At 36.2% G+C, this 25,117-nt stretch overlaps 2 protein-coding genes across 8 annotated transcripts in view; one reads left to right on the top strand and one right to left on the bottom strand.

Moving 5' to 3' along the window:
* Positions 1-14,350, bottom strand: part of dpy (dumpy) — a 118,174-nt gene extending 103,824 nt beyond the window's left edge. For all 7 annotated transcript variants that reach the window (XM_069509539.1, XM_069509540.1, XM_069509544.1 and 4 more), the window contains exon 1: positions 14,066-14,350. The gene's annotated coding sequence lies outside the window, so the exon portion shown is untranslated. The remainder of the gene's footprint in view (positions 1-14,065) is intronic.
* The window catches only part of LOC117996531 (mpv17-like protein 2), a 204,275-nt gene that overhangs the window by 80,805 nt on the left and 98,353 nt on the right, over positions 1-25,117 (top strand). The gene's annotated exons all lie outside the window — the stretch shown is intronic.

Below are 25,117 nucleotides of genomic sequence, written 5' to 3'. Positions count from 1 at the left end.
ACTTCGTTTAGTAATATACAGGGTGGAATTTTGTAATGGCACCTGAAAGGGAAGTACTCTTAATACTGTAGATAGAAAATTTTACTTAAAGAAAACATTCCTTTATTTTTGAAAGAAAGAAAACTGTATTCACAAAATTTTTAAAATTTGGTTGCCACACCCGGGACACATTTTAGTCGGTGAGATCACTGACTAAAATGTGTAAAAATTACAACCTGTAGGTACCTACTTTTATAGCATCGATCGTAAGGATCAATTATACGGATGAAATCTCTGTAAGATACTTGATAAATTAAATGAAAGAAAAACCATGAAATCTGGACTTATAAATTCAATGAGTAAAGTTAAAGCTCTTTAACTCAAAGATCCATCGCGACATTTAAACACTGTCAAGTATCTTGTAATACTGGATCTCTTAAGAAATGAGTCAAATAGTTTCCCCGAGCAAGAGCGAAACCAAATAATTCTACAGCAAGATGGTGCTCCAGCCCATAACAGCTTAATCACTACTGTCTACATTAGTAACCATTTTAATACCTCGATTGGTACAAACGGCACAATCAGATGGCCTGCGAGATCATCAGATCTCACCCTCTTTAGATTTTTTTTGTGGGAATATGTGAAAAATCAAATTTACATTAAATCTTATGCCAATAAACGAGTTGAGAGATGAAGTTCAGAATACGATCTATAATATTCACCACAACACGTTACTAAAGGTTACTACTAATGAATTTGTTAGAAAAATACATTTGTGTATTCAAGAAAATGAAGCCCATAATTAAAATAATTTCAGATTTCATGGTTTTCCTTTTATTTAATTTATCAAGTTTCTTTGAGAGATTTCATCCTTATGATCATAACGATTTATGCAATAAAAGTACAGGTTTTAATTATAGATTTCAGTCGGTTCGATTCCCGGGTGTGCCAAGCAAATTTTCGAAAATCTTAGAATGCAGTTTTTTTCTATTCAAAAATAAAGGAATGTTTTCTTTAAGAAAAAAATTCTATCTACAGTATTAAGAGTACTTTCCCTTCAGGTGGCATTACAAAATTCCACCCAGTATAGTTAAAAAATGTCTGTTTTGATAACAAGTAAAATAAACGCATCCTGTTAGCCAGGTACAAACAGTTTGTATGGAAAATAGATATGTGATGAGAAAATAAAAGATTAGTTACTTTTTTACTACTTCATTCCAATTTCTTTACATTTTCTTACCTTTTAAACCGTCCACGGACTCATACAAATATTTCAAAACCAAAATTAGGCAAATCGGATCAGCCTTTCTCGAGTTTGTGAGATTAAGAAACGTCAATTCATTTTTTATGTTTAGATTACTACATAATGCCCGCGACTTCGTCGGCGTGGTTTTTTAAATCCCGTGGGAACTCTTTGATTTTGGGGAATAAAAAGTAGCATATGTCCTTCCCCCGGATGTAAGCTAGCTCTGAACCAAATTTCATCAAACTCGGTTAAACTGTTGGGCCGTGAAAAGCTAGCAGACAGACAGACACACTTTGGCATTTATAATATTAGTATGGATTCAAAACTCTGCCCCACTGCCACGACGCCTTCACGACGTAGGTGAAGCCTCGAGGTTTTGTTACAAGTTTCACAACTTTCGTGAACTGTGCCTTAGTGTTTTGTAAATATTACAAAACGTCAATATTCGAAGTGATTTTTTTTGTAAGTTTTGAGCTAGGCTTAAAAGTTTTACCCCTTTGCGCATCTATGCACTGAGTAGTTAGGTATACGTCAAGGCAAGGTAAACTGTGAAGCACATCTACAAAAAATACAAAAAGGCCTATCCTGGCTAATCTATCAACGCACCTCCTAATGTAGGTAGCTTGAGTGTATGGTCAGAAACCTTGTCAGAAACTTTAAATTTTAACAGTAGGTTCTTTTTATGACGAGATTAGGTTATTAACGTTTTTAACTGACAGATGCAGCGGGCTAACTATGCGTAGATAATTATGTGGATTATATACCCAGTGCTCAAGATGAATTATAGTTACCTACATTAAAATGAAGTAATTTAAAAGTTTTCAAAAAAACTAACTGCGGTTTGCACTGCATCTTTTTCAACCTGCACATTAGAGCGCATAAAATCCACCATTTTGATATTTTAAGAATTTTATGTAGTGACATGCGCGCCATCCAGACGAATCTAATGACGTATCATTAATTATCAAAATCGGTAGAGCCGTTGAGTAGCGAGCAGACAGGAACGGGCCTATATACAAGTCAAACACATAACTCTCCTTTTGCGCTTCGTCGCAGTCGGGTAATATGGTATTCTAAATACAAGGTTCCATCCATTATATGTCGCAAATTGTGAGTAAAATATTGAACTAATTACGCAATGCTGCTAAGGTCACATAAGATTGATGCTCAGAAACCACTTAATAAATATTGTCTCTAGACAAACATCCTTGACATCTCAAGAATTAATTCATGATGAACAGTTTTATTTTAATAAATGTAATTATATCCTTAGCATTTATTTTTAAGATCACACGGAACATTTTTTTGTCAGGTAACTGTAGATTAAGATCTTAGAGTAAAAAAATCGTATAATGAAATAATTCTACCTAGGTAGTAATACCACATACAATTATTAATATTTTGTGATGTTTGGCTAAGTTTTATTAATTGGTTGGAATCATAGATGTAGTACATATTATGTATATTAGATAACTATGGTAAAATGTAATCGATAAACCCACTATAAATAAATAAAAACCAGTTAAGTGCGAGTCGCACTCGCACACGAAAGGTTCCGTAGGATCATAAAAGAAATAACACTTTTCATTTTATTTTTGTGATGTAACCACAAATTCATGATTTTCAGACTTTCCCCTTCAGTTGTGCTATAAAACATTGCTACCTGCCAAATTTAATGATTCCAATCCGCACATGGCCAGCGTGGTTGACAATGGCCAAAACCCTTCTCACTTTGAGAGGAGACCCGTGCTTTGTAGTGAGCCGGCGATTGGTTGATCATGATGATGATGAATAAACTTTACAATGTTTAAAATGAGCTTAATCACTAATTTTACGCCTCACTCGCTCGGAAATTATGGATTCCTTTGCTCTTTGAAATCTGCGTAGAAAGTGGTAATTTTGCTCCCTAGCGTGAGTAAAATATTATACCTACGAGTTGAAATTCGAACGTGACGAACTGTGGTCTATGATTGGCGTACTTACCTCAGATTAAGAATCAAGGTAGATTTGGCATTAAAATAATAATACCTTGTTAGAGCAAGCTAGGTGTATAGAAAAGCTCTGAAGAGTGATAGAGACGTAAACACGGTTTTTTGTCTTTGTCATAGTTTAGCTTTTTTTTGTTGGGCACGTTGTAGTTTGTGCCCAATAAACCTCTGTGATAATAATTTATTGCGAATATTACGAGTTTTTATTTAGTTTCCTGCTTTAAATTTATAGTATTGAAGGTGTGTAGAAGCCATTTATGTTGCATTGCTGTGTAAAAGTTGTAGCGAACGCAAATTATGATGACAGACAGACACGCCTTCACATTTATAATATTAATATGGATATCGATGAATAAAAATACGATTAAATTACACTTCCCTAGTCTCTCATCGAAATAAAATTTATTACTCATGAACGGATTTTAAGCAAACATAGGTATAAGTTGGCGTGAACGTATCAAATCGGGCGTAAAGTCCGTGCGTTCGTATGAACTTGCTTGCGCCATTCACTTTCACGTCTTGTGTCGTTCGCAGGCACGCCGCTTGTACGGAAAGTAGGCTGCAAACAATGCCTATACGCCAGTTTCTCTCTTGAGAAATGACTGTTCATTACCGATTGTGTAGCATCCTATGCATTGCAACCTTTATCAACTTCCAGCGGTAAGCTGGCTTGAGCAAAGACCGCTCAAATTAATAAATCTGAATGTATCTGAAAATTAAAGAAATTAAAATTTCATCTGTACTTCGTTATAACCATTTTCACTCAGCTGACTATGAAGAGCTATGCTTGGAGTTTCTCTACGTGATCAAATCAGAAATGAGAAGAAACAGAGTACCCGACACGTAGCTGTGTGTTTACTTTGATTCTCCTGCTTCTTTAGTAGCGATAGGTAAGATAAAATTAATCGCATGCTGCACGTTATACAAGTACCTATCTTATAGATTTGTATGTTTTGGGCATCGATGGTTTTGGGGACTAAGTATAACGAATTAAGCTTGTTTTTACTTGTGTATCATGAACCTCCGCAAAGTAACGCCTGTTTCTATTTGAAAGCGTAATTTTACTAATATGAGTAGGCACAAGGAGATATCCTTAGGACTCTATCTCACATCAATAATTTACTATATCTAGTTTAAACATAAAACGGCCATAGGATAAGTAACATAAGTAGGTATTTATAGCGACAGGTCGAGATCGCAATCGGGGTGGGGACGCCCCGCACATCCGCACAGCTCCGCGCTAACGTGGTACGGTATACCGCAGGTGGCGTGCGTGTGTACGGGGCGTCCTTCCGCCTCATATCCCGATTGCCATCTCGACCTGACGCGTACCATACCTACCTTCTTTTCGTAACAAGTGAAGTAGGTAAAGGTAACTGATTAATGAATAGGTACTATATTTAAAGCTCTCTAGTCAAGAACAAAATTGATTTAATGTTTTCAATCTAAATCGATTACGTTGAATGGTGACTACTGACTATTAGATAGATACATTTAACAACGGTATAGATAGTAATGCTAGCGGGGAAATAAGTACCTACAACTGTACGAATTTCTAAATCATAGCGGAACTATGTTTTACTGTGTGAAGAGTTTTTTATTCTATGATGAATTAGCCCAACGATCTATTATTATTTCTATTTATTATTAGATATGTACTAATTTATTTCGATGCATTAACCCTTGATAGGTACTATGTGGTAAAGTAACGAAGTAAAAATTTTCCTTTTGAAACATTCTGAAAGATAAAGAAACCCGCATTGAATTGCACAAAGTTTAGAAATTGTTAGCTGCATCAACAAATTTTGTGGATAACGAATTTGTTACAAATAAGGAACAAAATGAAGTTAACAGTGTCTTAACAGTTTTAATATAAGTACGTATAAATAAATTCTCTCAATACAATAAATATATTTTTCCAATCACTTTTGTTTCAAATACAGTTTTCACTCTCAGTAAGATACTTTTTCACTGAACATATGAATTTTGATTTTCAATGTCAACTTCATTGTTTTGCAAATAAATTTCCGACTTATTATGTATGTATTCTATCAGACAATAGGTCCGTTTTTGTAGGTTCCGAAAATGACCACAACGATCTGTCAAATAAATCTCATTGATGTATTGAAGGAAGGTAGACAGTCGAGACTATGCCGATAGTATCTGTTAAATAAAGAAGAAAGAGCCGCTCGCGTGTAACTGAGTTCCGGTGACGGGGACGGCGACGTCGCGCCTGAATCGCGACAGGAATAATTAAAAAGTCTTTATCTATTAATGCATAAATATCCTCATGAATAAATAGCAAATTCGTTTCAAAGTTAATAACTTCCAACTGATTTAACTTGACGAGTTGTATGCGATAATGAAAATTCTTCAACTGAGAAAATATCGCATATTCATCTATACCTACTGCTATTATAAATGCAAAAGTATATATGTGTTTGTCTGTCTGTCGACTAGTTTTCCCGTTCCATCAGTTTAACCGATTTTACAAAATTTGATACAGAGATGGGCTTGACTTTATATCCCGGAAAAGCAAACACTTTCCATAGGATTTTCAAAGAATCCAAACCCACGTTTATGAAGTCGCGGGCCTTGTCTATTTCATACAGAAATAGCTTGCATCCCGGACACAGATATATGCTACTTTTTCCGGAAACCCGAATGGTTTCTATAGAATTTTTAAAAACCTAAATCTACGCGTCCGAATAGGTATAAGAATGTTTCAGTAGGTAATAGCTACAAGATAAAAATCAGCAACGATTTGTTCACTATCAACCATTCATATTATTTGCGACGTTAATCTCCAAGAGATTTAATATTTTGGTGTAAATGGATAGTCTTCCAAAAACAAATGTGGCAAGAAAACTGATGATAATGACAATAGGTACTTTACGTCGATTCAAATTGTGGGAAAATTGATTTATTTGATACATTATAGAATATTTTTACTGTTTATTATGGATGGTGATATGTCAAAAAAAAAAAACAAATCACGAATTCAATGCTAAAGTTATTGTAAAAGAGGCTATAAAATTATAGAGGCATATTAGAGAACAATCAAGGGTAATCCTGCGATGCCATGAACAGCGGTTCATCAATAAAAAAGAATCATTTATATGAAATTTCTCACAGACATGGCAGATTGATGGCGTACGCGTGAGAGTATGGGACGGGCTTTGTAAATTGGAATGGAATGACATAACGGGGCGTTGTCGTCGGTCGACTGCCCACCAGCGCAACAGGTGCTCGTTCACTCAATAGTAGAGCCGTGGCCATCTGTGCTAATTCGCCGCTCCCTTGGATAATGATAGTTACTTACCTGCATGTATCAAGTTTTATACCTGGTATAATTTCAACCACAAAAAGCCGTGACATGTGAAAGTAATCGTTATTCGCCAACTTACTGCATATTTTATTGAACCAAGGCGCTTACCTCGTAGTAGACTAGTAGTCTATATCTTCTATATATAAAAATGAATCGCTACATGTGTTGCTGATCGCAAATCTCCAGAACAGCTGAACCAATTTCGCTAATTCTTTTTTATAATATTCCTTGAAGCACGAGGATGGTTCTTACGGAGAGAAAAATTTTAAAAAATTGAGAAGAATTAAAAAAAAAACCTGATAAAGAATCGACTGTTAGGGTGCCTGTCCACTGAAGCGGAGCGGAGCGGAGATGTGTATAGTTGACCAATCAGAGTTTCATCAGATGACGGAATAAAAATGTCACGTTATTTACCGACAATCTGATTGGTCTGCTCAACACATCTCCGCTCCGCTCCGCACCAGTGGACAGGCAGCCTTAGGCAGTACGAAGTTCGCCGGGGCAGCTAGTTATATATATAAATAATAACAACCTCCATATTTAATTTAATGAACGATGATCATGAATAGTTCAAGTTACCATTCTTACTCCAAATAAGGGGTTCAAAGCAGTAGTTCAGAGAACACAATAGTAAACCTATTATGATAATCTTGCTACCAGTAGGTACTTATAAGAATAGTTGACATAAAATTATTCACATTGAAAATGTTACTAAATGGACATCTGATGCTTGGTTTTATTATGAGAAATGCTAAAGATTTTAAAAATATTCGCACGAAAAAGCTTCTCCAAGTAAAACAATTTAGTCAGGAGCATCGTGGAATATTGTTCAGTGGGTTGAATGCCTCACAACACATCATCACATCATCATGCAACACAGATCTTGAGAATTGAACGTATTCAAAAAATATTCAGATTCGATATTTGGCTGCTAGTATTGGTAAACCAGCAGAAATTTTTAATATCAGGAAAGGCTTTATTCAAGGCAGTCTTTAGAAAAACGTAGGGAGCTCTTAGATCTTGTTTAAGCGACTGTCCTCAACTGTTGCGCTTTTTATTTAAAGTTTCTATACATTATCCAGAGACGTAAACCCATTACACCATTTTGTCCCCCGTTGCGCAGGCGCAGAACTGTCCTTGGCGCCATGATTGTGTAAGACTATGTACCACAACTAGAATAGCTCTTTCATTGATGTTCATTATTTGACTTTTGGTAGGTAACTTACTATAGATTTCGTTAAAAGATATTCTTAAAATTGGAGGTTTTGAATCTTGCTGACTAAATACCGATGCAGTTGGTAAGATTTTAAATACCTTACCTGTAGTGAGTTAGTAATTATAATATATTTTTATTCATAATTTTTCTCAACCTAAGCTGATTCCTAACTCCATCGTTAGTACTCGTTTTTCTTTGGTTTTCTAATTCTGATCAGCATTGAATGTTTAGTAAGTACTTACATTTCATTAATTATTTATTTTTAGATATTAATTGAGAGCCTCAATAGCTCAACGGGTACAGGAGTGGACTGAAAACCGAAAGGTCAACGGTTCAAACCCCGCCCGTTGCACTATTGTCGTACCTACTCCTAGCACAAGCTTTACGCTTAGTTGGAGAGGGAAGGGGAATATTAGTCATTTAACATGGCTAATATTCTATAAAAAAAAAAAATGTTTGTACTTATTCTTTGTTAAAAAAAATTGTAACGAATTTTTAGAAATGTCGTGTTTACTTGTAATGGTCGATCCGTCATGTAGTAAGCAATATTATTTTAGAATAAGTAATAATTTTAATTTATCAGTGTAAGTGACCGTAAGCAGAGATAATTTAATAAATTATCTCTGCCGTAAGTGAACCAAGTAAATAAAATAAAATAGGAAACAGTTGGTATCGTAATACTTATTAGAAAATTTAGTGTAGGTACAGTTATTAAAGAAAGACAAATGTGAGAAATAGGTAGTTAAGTAGGTATACTAGAAGAAGAGAAATCGTACAAAAATGAATGTTGTTGAAAAACAATAACAAAGATATAATCACTGTACCTACCTACCAGAGGAATAACTTCTCTAACGAACTAAAGAATAATTGTGAGCATGTCGAAATGCTTAAGAAAACTTTTTTGATCTTCAGTTGATTACAATTAACTTGTTTGTGGGAATGGCATGCAATAAGAACAAAGAGGCCTTGAAGCAAGCATTTGTTTAGCGGTAGGTACCACGCTTCAGCGAAACTACTATTAGGTATGTATGTACCTACATACTTTAGGCGTTAAAAAATATCACTATCATCATTCCTAATAATATTAAAAAAAACTCTGATCGCGACTTTGTGGTAGATTGTGTACAATACGACATATTCTGAAAAGTGTCTTAATTTGATCCAAAAGTAATAAACTACCATAAAATTTACAAAAAATTAATTCGATTGATAAGTGCAATAACAATGCATTTAAATTTTGCATTTCAAACGCCGCGAAAGCGCTACCGCCATGTTTTTAGGTTCATGCGCTGTGATGACGTCACACGGATTGGTAAGCAACGGTGTTTTCTTAGTGAAATAAATAACAATTTCAATCCATGTGACGTCACAGGCGGAATTAACATGGTGCACGATATCACGTGTTTAAAATATTTTGTAGAACAGATAAAAAAGTGAAACCTTTAAAATGAATTTTAAAATTCATTAGATAATTTTATAAACTGAAATGAACTTTTTGCATAGATCAGCCAAAGATTACCTCAATAAGATTTTACTATCTTAAACATTAATAATTTAAAAAAATAGACTTCATTCTTTGACGTAAAGTTTTTTACACCTTTATTACCTGTTATCTCCCAAAACCACCGTGATCCAAACAAACATCCAAACAAACGTTCCTCCCAGTGTTGGCGATAATACGCAGAGAAACTTTCAGTTTTTATATAGGCAGGAAGGCCTGGCACGCGCTGGCTCTTAGGCCATAACTGCCTGCTTCTCTATTCATTATTTCTAATAGGTATTAAATGTTCAGGCCAGGCATAGGACTCCATTTGTACGTATTCTACCTATCATTTACAATGGTTAGAATTTTCATCATGATCAACCCATAGCCGGCTCACTACAGAGCACGGGTCTACTCTCAGTATGAGAAGTTTAGAATTTTAATCAGCTCTAAAAAAAATTCTGAAATATGTTTAGTAAGCTATAAGCCGCTACATGCGGATGGCAAGAAAAAAAGTTGGCGGTTCCAAATTTTTTTACTGAATTTCAACTACCTATACAAAAAATACTTAATGTGACAACAACCTCCGGACTGCGGCATGATCAGTGATTCATAAATTGAAGGCAAACACGCTTTCTATGCTACTGCGGCAGTAAACGTTGTAATATCTATTTATAATTACATTATTTACGATACTTTACCTTTACTTTTTTTTCTTTATTATTGAATCTGTTGTCCAAATGTCATATTATTACTAAACAAATATTTTTAATTCCAATTTTTATGAGTGTAGTGAATGGTGATAATAAGAATCTGTCCTTATGCGAACAAAGGTAATTATTTACGTAAACTTTAAACTAAAGAATTTTAAATACATATCAAAAATTGCGTAACCGGCAGGAATCGAACCTGCATCTTCTGGGTTCACGCCCGATGCCTTGACCACTCTAAACTAAACTAAACTAAAGCTACGAGTAGATATGTATTCAATATATCTATACATCTATACTAATATTATAAAGAGGAAAGATGTTTTGTTTGTTTGTAATCAATAAAATAAACTCTGAAACTACTGAACCGATTTCAAGAATTTTTTCATAATTACAAACTACTTTATCCAGAAATAACGTAGGCTACACCGATGAAGTAGCGTTCAAATCTTTTCTTTAATATTTATTATACAGTATGTTTTTTTTTACTGGGACAGTATAGGGAAATCCAAAACCATAGGAGATACAGGAAAACTGCCTTAGGAAACTTAAGGTCTTTTTTTTGTAAAAATAATTTTGGTCAACTGTATATGAAGGGAAAAAGCTATTTCTATATTAAAAGAAAAACTGGCTGACTGAAATATCAATCTTTCTAGAGCCAGCTGTTTAAATTGTAGGTAACAGTAACTCTAGAAACAGAAATTTTGTACATAAGTAGGTTCTCTCGATAACGTAGACAGAGAATTGAATACTGGAATTTCAGTTTAATTTTTTTTGTCACTCCTGAAAATCCTGGGTCTTATAAATTTAATCCGGAAATTTCCGGGACTAAAATAGGTCGGAATTCTGTTATTCGGAAACGAATCCTCTAAACGTAGACCACTAAGTTAAGAAAGGATTTTGAGAATTCATACTCATCTCATACCGACTATTCATAAGCACTTGTAAAAAGTTTACATGAATAAAAAACATATTCTATTCTATTCTATTCTATTCTATTCTAGAAATAGATGCCTACTAACGGTATTCCCGTTAGTAGGCATTTATTTCTCAAAGAACGTTAAGTATCCACGCGGATTAAATCGTGTGTGTTAGCTAGTGCCTATAAAAATGTTGCAAGCAAACACGTCACTAGATTGCAAAATGCTGAAGGCAGAAATGCCTCATTTTTTTGTTATAATATGTCATGAAACTTAATGATGTGAAAAGAACAACAGACCTTATTAAATTATTTACAAAGTAGTTTCCGAGTCCATCTTGATAAGACTAATTGGTTCGGAAATTTACCTACCTGTTTTGCATACAAAAATATATGTATTTCAAAAATCGTGTATATTTTCTGTGATTTCCACAATCATATTAGAGCTAGAAAAAAAATTGTCATGAACAAAAATTTACCTCAATTCAAATTTTGCCTAAATCGCCTGGGCTAATATCCTCTAGGATGGGGTAGGCCCCCTAAATTTTGGTAGAACTCGGCAGATCCTCATTTCTAGTGCCAAAGTAAAGGTATAAACAAAGTTTCATCGATGCACATATTTTGCTTGCAAAGTATGCTATTTTTCCTGTACTAAAAATGCTGACGCAATTAAGACTTAAAGAACCGATAGCGGGTGCATGTTTGTCAAATGCTGGGAAAAAAGATATCCGGAGTTCATAATAGGAGGCCGAGGTTGTCAAAATGTTTAATGGACTATGCCAGAAGGCTCGCTTCTAGTTTCATGCTTAACGAAATACTTTAGGAGTAAGACAGACAAGACTGCGTGGAGTTGAGATAGCCAGACTTCGTAGACTCCCAGTATAGGTACAATTTGCCGAAGATTGCCTACATTATAACAGAGGTGGAGGCATTAGTATAAATTTGAAACAAAAGCAAATAAATAACTCGTTACTGCAATGGGTTATTATTAATTTTACACTCTACGAGATGCTTACACATTTTCCCACGCCCGCAGCGACTATCCAATCTTTTATACCTTCTAACCTTTTCTAAGGTTTATTTAAACTTTACCCCACGTCAATAGTAATCCGGTCAGATAGACCTTTTGGCTATAAAGTTCCGTTTTTTGTTTATACGCTTTTACAACCTAAAAACCTACCTATTTAGTTACTGAAGTGAAACTTTTAACGCGCGTAGCGTTAGGAGAGAGCAAAAAGTACAGCTCAACCGGTAAAAATATAATACGATAATTAAGATATATAACTTAAGTATAAGACAACTAAAGAGGTATACACCCTTTTTTATCTAATACTAGATGATTCCCACGACTTCGTTCGCGTGGATTAACGTGTTAAAAATCCCGTGGGAACTCTGATTTTCCGGAATAAAAAGTACCCTATGTCCTTCTCCGCGATGCAAGCTATACCTCTCTGTACCAAATTTCGTGAAACACGGTTTTACGAATGGCCCGTGAAATGCTAGCAGATAGAGAGACAGACAGACAGACACACTTTCGCATTGTGACGCACAATTTTAATTGTGCGTCCTACCTACTAATTAAAATATTATGTTTGGCGATAGGGTATTTACCTACCAATTTGACTAATTATGAAGTCATACTTGCCAAGGTGATGTGGCTAATCGAAAATACTAAGTAACTTCTAATTTTGTTTGCGAAGGGCAACGAGAACGAGAAGAGTAGAGAAATTAGGACTATTAGTTACCTGTGCTATTACCTTATTTCCTAATAGGTAGGTATTATAGGTATGCAGGCAGAGCAGCTATGTTATTGAACTGAGTGAATTTTAAAGCCATTACTAATTAGGTAACACCTTGCAGCGAATAGCTTTTTTTGTATCACAAATTTAAAAAAACCAGTCAAGTGCGATTTGGACTCGCACACGAATAGTTCTGTGCCATCGTAGATCTGTTTTTAGTTTTTTTGTGATGTAGATATACTATAGATTTTGCAGTTGTGAACTGTGCTGCAGGCTGCACGAACTGAATATAACTATGCTATGCCTTTCTTTGGCACATCCTATGCGTTCGACGCATACCTAATGATGCCATTCACATGTTTAGTAGTTTCGAAACATGCGCCGCCCGCGCCTGGGTCGTCCTAATATGCGATCAGTTTAAAAATACAACACATTTGTTTTAAATGCTGCTTGATTGCCATGATATATAAACGAGTTATACCTATTTAATATTTATTGATGTATATTATGTTGAAATACTTAACTGTTGTGAATTGATTTTGAATATTTTAGCTGAGTTTTTATTTCCGGATGTGAGAAATTTACCAGTGTCGTGACATCTTTGCAATTTATCTACTAAATATACAAAAGAGTTTGTAAAACTGTTAACCATCAATAAATGAATTCCTAATCCTTAGGTAAATAATCCTACCAACAGGTATGGACTCAGTATGGAATCATTAAAATAATTTGATTACATCATGCTTCTTTAGTATGTGTCTGCGGATGCCGCTAAGGAAATCGGTCTGCCTTTATATGGAGATGAAGGAGCAAGTCCAGTTTACATAAGTGGACCTCGAACGCCATCTAGTGAAACTGATCATCGTTTTGTAACACCATTACGTTTATATAAACATGGGGCAATTACCTACTTACTGCAATAACTTTCAAAGCGCTTTCTTATGTAATTCGTGTTTTAATCGTTTTACTAACAGCTTTCATAATGAAAGCTGTGACAATTGAATTGTCTACTACTATTACTACTACCAACTTACTTGGATTTAGATAAATCAATAAATAAAAATAACTTTAAGAACTTTAGTTGATAAGACTCTACAAAAGTGCTTAAAGATATTTTAAAGGCAAAATAGTCTGTTGTAATATGATAGAGCCACACCGACATGCAAAATGCTAGTCTTGATTAAATTAGTTACTAATCAATTAGAAAAGTAATATATCACAAGCAAGAAGTAGGTACATAATGAGAGGCGAAATCCAAGTATATTCCAATAAGAATTCAGATTTAAGTAAGTAAACGTAAAAATGTTAGTTGAGCGCAGTCGTTAATATTTATGAAGTGAATGTTCCATAGTGTTGGTTTGGAACAAATTTTATTGTAACGGAAGCTGAATAGAGAGTATAAGAGATTGCGAGCGGTCGAGGGGTTGCGACACGGCCGGGCGAGTATGGATGCCAACCTTGAGATCATCGGTGAGTGTGGGAGCAGTAATGTACGGGGCTCATTCCTCCCGGTGCAAGCGATCCGCCTTCCCTCGCAAAGCGAACAGCCGTTAGGTAACACCGTGAAAGAACCCGCGTCCCGCTGACAGTGATACTTTGTAGTGATACACTATCCGTTTGTATGACTAAAGACACACTATCACAGCACTGCACCTATAACACTCCAGAGTTGGAGCAAACTGACACTCGGAGAACGAAACGTAGCGACGCAGTTCGATTGGCACGCACGACCAACGAAATGGTCGGAGTGAGACTGGTGGCATGGCGGCGCGGAAGGCTGTTGCGCGCGCGCACTAACCCCGGCCCCCTCGGCCCCCGGCTGCCGAGGCTCTCACTGGCCAGCTTTTGCGTGCCTGGACTCTACCAGTTAATAAAACTGCAAGGGTGATAAAAGCCAAAGTCAAACCGGCTGGTTACCAAAGCCGCGAACGAGACACATTTTTGTGTGTGTTTTTTTTAATTTCAAAGGACTTTTGATACTACTATCTCCCACTTGAGGTAAAGAAAAATTCCATTTAAGAGCCTTCGAACTCGGAAACTGCATTAATTCATATAATTTATTTCAAATAACTTGAAATGGAAGTATTAATATTATGTCTATAAACAATTAGCAGCAAGCAGTGATAGCCTAGTGGTTAGGACGTCCGCCTTCTAATCGGAGGTCGGGGGTCCGATCCCGGGCACGCACCTCTAACTTTTCGGAATTATGTGCGTTTTAATTAATTAAATATCACTTGCTAACGGTGAAGGAAAACATCGTGAGGAAACCTGCATGCCTGAGAGTTCTCCATAATGTTCTCAAAGGTGTGTGAAGTCTACCAATCCGCACATGGCCAGCGTGGTAGACTATGGCCAAAACCCTTCTCACTCTGAGAGGAGACCCGCGCTCTGTAGTGAGCCGGTGATGGGTTGATCATGATGATGATGATGAAACAATTAAGATCTTTCAAATTAAACTGAAAATAAAAAGGTTTTGTTGCTAGGTATCTTACTATATGCGTCTATTAACGTCCTCGCTGCGCAGTGATGCGATTGAACCAAGTAAAGCCAAATCTACACCGTCATTTGACGTGGTGTACAAATTAAATTCTTAGGAGTAAAAGTAGAGAAGACAAAATTGGAGTCTGCCGAATAAAACCGTAAATAAAATCTAATTATTTATAATAATACGTAATTTTTGCTCTTTGACCCTATTAATCACTCTCGCCGGTTTTAAGCCCGTTGCTATTGACAGTGACAACGGTGGAAATTGAATGACATCCCGTTGTCGCCGCCCGTATCGGAGACTCGGCCTACTGGGCCAACTTGGTTGAATTTGACCTCGAACGAAATCTTATCACCTCGACTCCACGCAATCTTGCCTATCCTACCGTAGCGTTTGTATAAAATGCCAAGCCAGAAGCTCGCATAGGTCCTGAATTAAGCAAGCATAGAGACGAAGTGGAGAGAAAGAGGAGAGGTGACGAGCGAAGCGAGTCGTCAATATCTGTAGCGAAACAAAGTTGGAAGTAAGTGAAACTGAATCTAGCAAACCAATAAACCAACAAACAAACGAACACACTTGCATTTATAGTATGAATAATAATTTATTGTTATAGCCGCAATAGAAATGCACCCTTAGTGAGAATTTCAACTCTCTACCTATTACAGTTCATGAGATACACTCCGCTGACAGACAGGCAGACGGACGGACAGCAGAGGCTTAGTAACAGGGTCCCGTTGGCACCCTTCGGGTACGGAACCTAAAAACTCAACTTTACCGACTTTAAAATCTGATGTTAACATTTTTATATAGGCAGGTACCATAGATTTGAATAATTGTATAACTAGGTACAACCTAGCTCAAATAACATACCTTAAATAAGTTACAAAAACAGATACTAAGCAGTTATAGTCCGCGACAGGTCGAGATGGCAATCGCGGTATGAGGTGGTGAGACGCCCCGCACACCCGCATCTCACCCGCAAGCGAATATGCGGGGCGTTCCCTCCCCGATTGCCATTTCAACCTGTCGCGTACTACAGGTTTGTTTGTGACAAATAGCTGTTGCTGATAAACAATAATGTTCTATTCAAATTGGGAACTGCATTAAAAACAAATTTAAAAAAATATTGATTTAGAAGCTAACCACCATTTAACCACAAAATTTATTCGAGTAACTATGATACTGGGCACGAGAAATTGTACTTAATTATTTCAATTGTAAGTGTAAGTAATTAAGATAAATGTACTCTATAAATAACTCGTCGTAATAAAAGTGCAGGAGCCATCATGTTATTATTTTTAGGTAATCGGGGCCACATTGCATTGTGTGGCCTTAACCTGTTGCTCCGTGCCATATTGCATGCGTTCCCGGTGTTCTATACATTAGACATCAACGCGCTGTCAATTTTCGCGTATCGTACCTATCTTAGCAGATGGAAGAAAAATTACTTTCACTGTAATATATTAAAATTTTGCTGATGGATGTGTCTAAAATACATAGTTTATAATAATGCATACTAATATTATAAATGGAAAGTGTGTCTGTCTATCTGCTAGGCTTTTCACGGCCCAACAGTTCAATCAATTTTGATGAAATTTGGTATAGACTTAGCTTACATACCGAGGAAGTACATAGGCTACTTTTAATCCCGAAAAAGCAAATAATTTCCATGGGATTTTTAAAAACTAAATTCACGCGGACCAAGTAGCGGCAACCCAAAGTTACATTATATAATTAAAATACATGAACGACAAATAAATTAAAATGCTTGAATTGTCATATTATTGTTATTTCTAGATGTAATAAATTGTGAGTATGTGACAAGAGATAAATAGTTGGAACTCTCCGTAAGCAAATTGAAACCGATAGGCAAGATGAAAAAAATCACAAGAACACTTTAATGACATAAAGTATTAACATTATTGTATAATACAACATAAATAGGTACACCTACATAACTTATATTATAATGTTATGACTTCGACCGTCACATACGATTTTAAACCGGTATATTTTGATCGCTAAATAATGGCACTGAACCCGATAAATGCCCGGAGACCGGTCTTTCCAGGATGTTTCATGTCTTGCTGGCAGAGCGTCAAGATGGTAGAAATATATTTTCTATTGGTATCCCGTTATAGTCATGAGAAAATATATTTTATCTTATTATTATTATTGGGTTTGCCATTCATCTATTAAAGTTTAAAACCTGATATTATAAATTATGGCGCCAGCAGTAGCAGTAACAATATCCTGCTACAGAGGCAATGGTTCTATTCGGTCATGAAATAAATCTCTTAAATATACTAAAAGATAGATATAGTGGTTAAAGATTTCTACCTCCTATTTGTTGATCTGTGGTTCGATGCCAGGCATACACTTCTAACTTTTCAGAGCTATGTGCATTCATTGATATTACTTACTTTAACGGCGAAGGAAACATCGCGAGGAAATCTAACTTTTCAGAGCTATGTGCATTCATTGATATTACTTACGTTAACGGTGAAGGAAACATCGCGAGGAAACCTGTACGCCTACATAATTTTCTCAAAGGTGTTTGAAGTTTACCAATCCGCACTTGCCTAACGTGGTCAACTATAGCCTAAACCTACCTCATGCGTGGAGGAAACCCGTGCTCTGCTCAGTACTTGGTCGACAAGTACATAAGAACCTTAACATGTTTAGTTTAGAGATAATTTCACACTTGTAAAATTACTCGTACCTAATTTGTGAATAAAGTACGAATTACTTAGACAATTTTTTATCTGTTTATTGATGAGTTTTGCTTGAACTACTTTACTTATATTTCTTCTTCTTTTTTCAGGTGTGCCGCCGAAATCGCCACGTCGCGCGTCGCGTTATGTCGTGAACCGTGGTCTGTGGAAATGGAAAAGTCGTGAAGGCGATTTTTAGGTTGACAATTAATTGTTCTTCTTTTTCTTATTTTGCCTTTATGCCTTTATGCGATTTGTTAATAATTATGTAATTTATCGATCGATCAATAACCAAAACTTTAATTGTATGTATGTGTGTTATGTTACTAAAATCCGAACTCCGTGCGGTAAATTCTAGGTTTTACTGGAATAATTCTTGGATTTACCGTAGCGTGGACTTTGAAAGCCCGTTCCTAAAATTTTTCGGCTTCGAAATTTTATATGAAGCTTTTCACACTTGTCTGAAACCGATTTTGTGTCAAAATGTTCTGCCACTGGCACATGCGACTAAAATCCGGGTCCGACAGCCGACGAGTAGGAAAGGGCTATTACAGTTTATACATAACAAAAAAGGATAAACTTCAGGATAAGGACAAATAAAAATACTCTAAGGTGGTAGCAATCATAAATAATAATAATTTTAATCAATGTTGTATTTTATGCTTCACAATGATTTTAAATAAAAACTACTTAGTGCATTATATTTACGGATGCCTAGTTTTTCAGATTACACAATAAAACTGTAACTGGACGATCCCTGTACATTAAGTATTTTTTGGAAATTTTAATCGGAAGTAGCATTATAAATATAGAGCCCAGCACAATTTTATTTTTAAATTTTTGACTGTCTGTGTATACGCTTCACGCTAAAACAATTGAACCAATTTGATCACAACTTGGCATACTTTATAGTTAATACGACTGGTTTATTATATAGGATAATTTTTTAGAAAATAATTGGGTTCGTTCGGGATATCGATTGAATAATCATAATATTCATACTTACTTGTTATATTTAATATTAAGTAGTACTTAAGAATAAATACGAAAGTGTGTTTGTGTGTTAGTTTGTCCTTCAATTACGTCGCAACAGAGCTACGTGACGGATCGACCTGATTTTTTACATCCTAATAGTTGAGGACCTGGAAAGTGACATTCCGGAAAATCAGAGTTCCCTGGGATTTCCAAAAACCTAAATCTATGCGGACGAAGTACAGGCGACGACAGGACGAAGTAGTAGTAGTGTTTAATATTATTTGAATGTTACATTAGGTTTCATGAACGCATAGATTAGAATCTAGATCGGTAACCTGGATTAGTATATATTATAAAGGTAATATAGGTGTATTATCATGTCCACATACAAGCGGTGTTCCTATTTCGATATCTCAATTGTTAGAACGTCCAAGTCATTTCCCGTGGCGGCAAGAAGCGCGGCATGCGGCGCTACGCTAGCGTAGCGGTGACCAGATAACGGTCCTGAGGTACCGACACTCTGAGGGCCTACTGCTACTGCGAGTAGGTACCTAGAGTCCGCGACAGGCGAGATGGCAATCAGGGTATGAGGCGGGAGGACGCCCCGCACACCCGTACGTCGCCCGCGCTCACCCGCACCGGGTCAGCGTAGGGGTTATGCGGGTGTGCGGGGCATTCCCTCCCCGATTGCCATCTCGACCTGTCGCGTAATACAAAACTTAGGTATATTTTTCATGTAACGGAACTGTGTATTTCAATTTATTATTGCTATAATCTATATATATGAAAGGAAAAGCTGACTGACTATCTGACTAACTGGCCGACTGATTTATAAACGCACAACTCGGACTACTGGATGGATCCGGCTGAAATTTTACATGCAGATATGGATGTCTTCGTCAAAATAGCTATCTGCATGCCAAATTTCAGCCCGATCCGTCCAGCAGTTTGAGCTGTGCGCTGATAGATCAGTCAGTCAGTCAGCTTCTAAGATTTAAATATGAAAAATCACGCATGGTGTTAATTTAAGGACCGAACGAGGATTTTTGGATTAAGTGGTCGACTTTTTGATATTGAACTTAATCTCGTTCAAAGGTTCAACAGTATTTTTAGGATTCAAAGTGTGAGACGGTTTGCTCTGCCTGTGAGGCTTCGTGCAGGAACGGATGAAGTCGTCATTATCATGACCTGCGCCAGTGTCACGGTCGGCTTGCCATCGTAATCACGTCCCGCCATCGCACAAGGTTGTAGCTCATAATATAAGTTTTCACGTAACAGTAACTTTAAACTCGTAATATAACACAAATCATGGTCGCGTTCATAAACACGGAACTTACATACCATCGTGTTTTATTTTTGCTTATCAGGTAGGTATCTACGTCCGAAAGCCATTGCCCTATAAGTAGGTTTCAAAAATGTTGGGACGTACTGTGTTTCAAGCTAATACATATAAAATATAGTGAGGAATTTTAGCATTGCGGTTACAGACACTCTTTGCTTTGTTATAAAATCTTAAACATTTTTTAATTCGATGCATAAGTGACATCTAATTTAACCTAACCATGCAATAATTCCTACATAACTAAAATTAAGTACTTATTTAACCTATAAACAACTAATTTAACTTAACCATGCAATATTTCCTACATAACTAAAATTAAGTAGGTACTTATTTAACCTACAAACAATATTCGTATTGTTTTTAGGTTCAATAAGTACTTAATGTGCGCAAAGTGACCAAGGATTGGTCACTTTTGCGCTTCGAGCACATAAGAGACCAATCTTTTGTCTAAGATACGAAAATAAAATAAATTGAATAGCAGCGTTTTTGAGTACCTCTTATGAGTCCCTTTACAATCGAATTAATTGCCCCGAACAAGCCCTAAAAGTGTGAGCTAACGCATCACCTCGCATCAATTTAATAAGAGATCGTCGTGTAACTTTTATGACAGTTTGACATTCCAGTTAAATTACTCAAGGTAAGAGTTTACCCTGAGTAACTTTTAATACGTTCTGGTTGCCAGATAGTGTGTGCCTAGTTTGCGTTGGCAAGAGAGACATGCTAGGTAAATTGCACCGCTGCTACTGAGGAAGGCCATACCACGGTAATGTTCATAGATAACATTACCGTGGCCATACACTTCCCCACCGGGTACTCAGCAAGCAATACGTGTGAAAATGCACTAAGGTGCGATATACACCAGTAATTTTTAATAACCTTAAAAAATCTGCCGAATCAGAATTCGATACTTAACACTTTGAAGTCGTTTAAAGAATTTAAATTGAGTGTTCTAAAATACCCATAAAAACCGAAATAATTGGTCGCGGCGTTGCATGGCATGGCGTTTTATTATTCGTAGCTATAGATAGTGTGTCCACGAGGTGTCCACACGTTTATTGATATTAAAATCCAAACAAACTTTAATAACCTTATTAATTTAAAGTATGTAAAAACATATCTGATTACACATTAATTAAATCAGTAAACTTTTTCTGTGTTCGTCCTTAATTTTTTTATGGTAATTATAAATTAGTGATGTAATTATAAATAAGGCGAGGGCGGACGGACGGCGCAATACGTATCTAATGGGATTGTATCCCGTGTTTCGGAGACGTAATTCAGATTTCCGTCCTATCGAACTATGAGAGCACGAGTGATGACAGTAAGGGAATAGAGAGTGCATCTGTGTTTGCGCACATAATTATTGTGCACTATAATAAACCAACGATAGCCAGTCTCCGTAGAGAAATTCGGTCGCAAAGAATCTAACGAAAAGTTAACCTACTCGGTTTATATAAGAGAAAATGTCCGCGCCACGTCCCCCGCGCCCTCGCCACTTCTGTATAAATTGCGCTTTATTTACTGTGACAACCATCAAATGATAATATCACGTTTTCGTTTATATCCTAGTAAGTAGCAAATACAGACGCAATAAAAAACATTAACATTGAAAAGTGTAAAAAAGTGTCATTAACTTCGCTCTCAAGCTTATTTCAGACTACGGGATATAAATTAATTATATTATAGTCCGGTCAAAATAGACATTCAAGGTTACAATAATTCGCATAGGGCTAAAACTTGGTACAAACGTTGGGAACACCAATATATAGTTGAATTGTGAGAAGTCCCCATCGATTTATATTGATGTCCTCAACATTCGTACCAATTTTTAGAGTGAAATGAGCTTTAAGGTAGAACAAATGTCAGCTACAAAACAACTTTTGCAAATTAAGCTTCCATATAAGTAAGAAGCGAGGATATTTCTCGAAGATTTGGCACAGTGGTAGTGGGTGTGATTTCACCACACGAGTTGGGACTTTCTCTGCGTTATGAGTTACGACATAATATGCAACGTGTCAACTGATACCTACGTGCTATGATGCTAAATGCCGCTTTAGTTTTTCAATAATTAAAATTTCAAGGCAGTCTTCTCTACTAAGAACGCCTTTAGAAAACGTACCCGGAATAAACTTTTGTCATGTTATACACCTTTGCTTTAAAATTGGTAGACTAGGTATGTGAATCATAACCTGTGGAGGTGTAAAATTAAATAGGAAACTGGTATATTGTCTTTAGCTTCATAACGAATAAAATTTAACTATGATACAAAAGTAGAAATAACCTTATATGATTCACACCTACATGTTTACATTAATCACTTCTTAATTAAATACTGAAGTCGTTTATTATTTTAGTAAATTAATAGAATATTTTATTAAAAGTGCCTATTTGGAATAAGATTATTATTCATAAACATCATAACTTTAACTTTTAATGAACGTAACTTCAATTTGCCCTTCCTAGTTAACTTCATAAAAAAATGTGAAATGATAATAATATAACATATAATTATGCCAGAGTAGTTATAAAGTATTAGGTTTATCTTTACTAAGTTTTTAATGATAAGCATATATGAATAATAAGCATACAGCTTATTATTCATATATGCTTAAATGATAAATAACCAAGTAAAAAATATAAGGTCAACACTCAATAGCAAAACAAGCAGAAAAAATCTGAGGAAGATTTTGCTATAGGTATAATAAAAACCTAGTCTAGCGGATAAGACCCGTTTAAAATAACTAGCAAGATTAGGTACCGTTTTATACCTAAAGACCTAGGGTCCAGGTTAGGGTCTATAATATATTTGGCAGAAACTAACTAACTGTGGCAATAATAACCGATGTGACAATAGCTTTATAATTCAGTTTCTCCAGTAAAAAGGGGACTCAAATTAGAATTCAGATGCTTTTCTGAAGAGGAACTTAACTCTAATGATGTATAGCACATTGCAGTTGAAATCATAACTTCTTTTGAATGAAATCATCAAATTTTATAATGCTGTAGTACCACTACAGCATCAGGTTCAGGATTTGAAACCTGGAGTATAATGAAATAGGTTATACGTCATGGTAGCTACAATATATATTCGCAATCAGCAGATCCTTAGTCCATACAGCTTATGAGGACAGTACTTTCTGCAGCATCAGGTTCAGGAGTTGGGACCTGGATTATAGACAAAGTTTATGGCAGGTAGCCACAATAATATATATTCATAATAGGCAGATTCTCCGTTCTCAACGTTTATGTGCACTGCACCGCTGCAGCATCAGGTTGAGGAGTTGAAACCCGGAGCTTATATTTTATTGTATTTTCATGATGTTCAATGCAAAGTTCCATGAGAATCAGTTCAGTAGAAATAATTAAACATGTAAAAAATTAAAATTAAAACAATAACTCTAAGTTGCTGCGTTCCCTGTGGCCCTACCGCGGTTGTTTGACAGCTACAATGACACGATCACAATCATCTCTGATTGGTTAATGCTCGCTCACTATTGGCCACACTGCATTGTTGCAACAAGAATCGCACAAATTCAGCCAATCAGAACAATTGAGATTGTAATAATGATTGATGCCGGTTTTAGACAATCGCCCTGCTGGTGACCTTATAACAATATCTAAGAAAGTAGTACACTTTTAGGTGATAGCTGTGTAATGCAAAAAATCGCATTAACATCGGTGTAGTAGTTATTCCGAAAAATGGTAATAAGTTAGATTCACCACTCAGCTAGATTTGGCAGTCAGAACTGAAAACTTAAAACTATGAAATAACAGTAGTTTATTTTTGGATTTTTCAAATAATTAATTTTTACTCAGTAGGCAATAGGCATACATAATTTGTAAATGTTACCGTTTCACTAGCTAATCTAAAAGCTGACTGACTGACTAACTAATTTTTCATTCAGATACAAGTTAGCCCTTGACCGCAATCTCACCTGGTGATAAGTGATGATGCAGTCTAAGAGTCAAGCGGGCTAACCTGGACAGGGTATGGCAGTTTATATTAAACCCATTGCTCCTTCGGTTTCTATACGGTATCGTACCGGAACGCTAAATCGCTTTGCGGTATGTTTAGCTCATAACTCATAATTTGATGTAAATATTCGCTAAAGAAAGGATTTTTGAAAAATCAATCCCTAAAGGGCTTTGAAATTTTTGTAGTCCAAGCGGACAAAGTCGCGGGCATAAGCTAGCCTATAAGTTCCTATGTATATTTAAAGAATAAATGAAATTATTAAATACATATAGTTTAGTTTTTACATCCAAATCCCAAAATGCAAAAATAAGGATGCTTTCACTTCAAAAATTTAAAATCGGTTCAGTAGTTTGTCAGGGAAATGGTAACAAAAAACACACATCAAACCGTTTACGGCTAATAAAGTAAAAAAGTTAACAATAAATTATACTACTAAGTATGCGAGTACCAGTATGCAAATTTGAGAGAGCTATGCTTGGAGTTCCTCTACGTGATCAAATCTAAAATGAGGAGATCCGTAGGAGAATCAGAGTAACCAATATAGCCAAGCTGGTTGCGAAACTGAAGTGGCAATGGGCAGGAGCACATCATTCGAAAATCCGATGGATATTCGGGTCCCAAAGTGCTGGAATGGCGGCCTCACACTGAAAATAGCAGCGTTGGAAGATCCCACTTGGTGGACGGACGACTTCAAGCGAGTCGCAGAGAGCCGCTAGATTCAGACGGCGCAATACTGTGGTGTGTGGAAGTCCCTACAAGAGACCTATGTCCAGCAGTGAACGTCTATCGGTTGATGATGATAATGATGCAAGTACCTAGGAGTAGGTACCTACTTACATACTACAATGTCTTCAATTTTTTATTAAGTAGACAGGTTACAATAAAGCCAGTAAGTATTGCAAAAAATGTTATCGATTGAGTAATAGGTAAGTTATGAACATCGTGGGCAGAGTCCTCGACGACAGTGACGCTGACGCCTGCGTAGGCCGCCCCGCCTGCTGCAAATAGGTAGGTAGG

This window comes from Maniola hyperantus, chromosome 3 (assembly GCF_902806685.2).
Source record: "Maniola hyperantus chromosome 3, iAphHyp1.2, whole genome shotgun sequence".
Taxonomy (NCBI): domain Eukaryota; kingdom Metazoa; phylum Arthropoda; class Insecta; order Lepidoptera; family Nymphalidae; genus Maniola; species Maniola hyperantus.
This window is presented reverse-complemented; position numbering and strand designations above follow the sequence as displayed.